At 47.8% G+C, this 2,781-nt stretch overlaps 1 pseudogene; it reads right to left on the bottom strand.

Moving 5' to 3' along the window:
- Nucleotides 1-7: 7 nt before the first annotated feature.
- LOC112617813 lies at nt 8-932 on the bottom strand (annotated as a pseudogene).
- Nucleotides 933-2,781: the final 1,849 nt, after the last annotated feature.

Genomic DNA, 2,781 nt, shown 5'->3' with positions numbered 1-2,781 from the left:
GCTGATTCTATCTATTGTCACCAAACCCTGGAGCTTTGACTGCCACAACCTGAAGATCAACGTTTAGCCTATTAGAGACAAGTATACTTAGAGCTTCTCCATCAATGTCTTCAGCAATTATGACCAAAGATTTACGGTGAGCACTGGCAATTTCAAGAGCAGGTACAATGGACTGGACACTAGAAATTTTCTTTTCACGCAACAGAACATAGGCATCCTGGAATTCACATTTCAGACCTTTTGATGTGTTCATAAAGTATGGAGGAATATATCCTCTGTCAAATTTTCATGTCTTCAATAATTTCTCATTCATCAGTCAACGTTTTTCCAAACTTTACTGTGATGACACCCTTTCTTCTAACCTTTTTCATTGCATCAGAGATGATGTTACCAATTTGTCTGCATTTGCAGAAATTGTAGCAACCTGCACAATTTTCAGGTTTGGTCACAGGTTCAGACTGCTTTTTAAGTTCAGCGAATACAACATCAACAGCTAACGTCACACCTCTTTTGATTTGCACTGGAATTAGCACCTTTGCTAACCTTCTGGAAGCCTTACTTGGAAAGAGAGGGTACCAGTGCAGTAACAGTGGGAGTGCCGTCCCCAGTCTCTTCATTTGTGTTATTGGCAACATCTTGGACAAGTTTAGCTCCAGTGTTTTCATATTTATCCTTTAAGTCAATTGACTTTGCATCAGTCACACCATCTTTTGTTACTTTGGGACTTCCCCAGCTCTGTTCAGTAATCACTGTTCTTCCCTTTGGCCCCATTATAAGGCTACAGCATCGGTTAAAAGGCCTACACCTTGAAGCATTAAGGCTTGGACATTGGCACCAAATTGTACATCTTTGGCATCAGTCCGAGTGAGATGAGGAGCCAGTACCCTGGACACCGCGCTCATCTGGCAAAAGACTGTGGGTCATTGAAGCATTTCTGCGAGGCGGTGGCAGGACAGGCGCGTGGTGAGGCAGGTCATCAGCAGCAAGTGAGGGCTGCCCCTTACTTTCTAAAGGTGACATGCAAATATACCAAAAAAAAAAAAAAAGGCCATAAATTATTAATTTAGGCAGAGCACATAAAGGCTTTATTTCCTATTCCGTTTCTCTGTATGCTTTCTTCACCAGGAAGAAATAGTTTTAGTGTCAGGAATGAATGAGTCTGCCCCTCAATTCCAGCCTGCTCAACACACAGGGAGACAAACTCCTGACAATCCGAGTGACTCCCTGGTGACTGAGCTCCAGCCCTGGATGCATATTTGTTTAGCAATTCTGACAGCACCTGACCCAGCCCTCTCTTTGCATACACCGTCAGAACCTTCTTTGTTTTTTGCTTTGAGACTGAGTCTTGCTCTATCGTGAGCGATTCCCGTGCCTCAACTTCCCAAATACCTGGAATTATAGGTGTAAGTCACCATGCCTGGCTAATTTTTGTATTTTTCATAGAGACGGGGTTTTTTCATGTTGGTCAAACTGGTCTCATACTCCGGACCTCACGTGATCCACCTGCCTTGGCCTCCCAAAGAGCTGGGATGACAGGCGTGAGCCACCATACTAGGTCCAGAAACTTCCCTTTATAAAAATGTCATTAAGTATCTTGGCCACACAATATCATTACCAGCTTCCTTTAAATCCACCCCTGGCCTGACAGGAATCAGGGTTCTTCAGAACCTGACATTTTAAAGGAAGAGACCAGGCAGGCCATGAGTAAAGGCTCATCGTCCCCATGGCTCTGTCACAGCTGCACTGCCGAGACATCACAGACACGGACACTGGGGCCTGCTTGTTTCTCAAACTACCCTTAGATCCAAAGAGGGAGGAACTAGGATGAAGGTCTCTCATTTTCCCGAGAAACGTCCTCTCCTGAGGGCCTGGCACAGGGCTCTGTCCACTGCCTGTGGCCGCCAATTGCTCCTCTGGGTTGCAGAGAAAGGACAGGCTCCTGAGAGACCTTAGAGACTTCACACAGCCCTGAAAACATCGGGCTCTTTCAAAAGTGTGTCCCATCACCAACAAGGAGACTATGTGGAGGCCTTGCACCCCCACTCCGTGCTGCTCCACCAAATCCCAGCAACAGTGAGCTCCCTTCACGCTGACATCTGTAGAAAGCAGAGAAAGCCTGGCTCCCAGAGCCCTGAAGTCCTGTGGAGCTGACCTTCCCTGAGTGATGGTGTGAGCCTAAGGAATTCAACTGTGGGCCAAAGGCCACCTCCTGGCCCGGGCCTAGGTGGACTCTGAGGGTACACATGTAGTCACAATCCCACCCTCCCATTTTCCTTCTCAGAGGAAGGAAGCGGGCACCCATCTGCCTCATCTCCGTCCCGGGGGGAAGATGGGGAGTTTCAGGGGAGCTTTCACATGAATTTCACTAGCTCGGATCACCTGGGAGGACGGGGCCCACCATGCTCCTGGTGCCGCCAGAAGCCCTGAGACCCTCCAGGGTCCTTGAGTTTGAGCCAGCCCTGTATCATCCCCAGGAGCTGAATGTTCCAGCAATGGGTAGAATTACATGGAAAGACCTCTCAATTTGGCCTGAGACTGCCCACAAACACTCAGGAAAAACAGGGCGTCTCACAGAGTGGGCAGCAGGTGAGTGGCAGGTTACAGACCCTGAGTTTGAGTTTGTTCCCTTGTGAGACAGGTCCAGTCCCTCATTCTACTCATACACTGGATTTTAAGAGGCGCAAGATAAGAGGAATTTTCTGGTCCCAAAGCAGGAGGATGGGATTTTCTGGGGTTTCCCGAGTCCAAATTTGCATAAGATCTCCTGCTTGTGCATTGTTC

Source organism: Theropithecus gelada, unplaced genomic scaffold, assembly GCF_003255815.1.
Source record: "Theropithecus gelada isolate Dixy unplaced genomic scaffold, Tgel_1.0 HiC_scaffold_4746, whole genome shotgun sequence".
Lineage (NCBI taxonomy): Eukaryota > Metazoa > Chordata > Mammalia > Primates > Cercopithecidae > Theropithecus > Theropithecus gelada.
The sequence above is the reverse complement of the archived record's forward strand: the minus strand, read 5'-3'. Positions and strand labels throughout refer to the sequence as shown.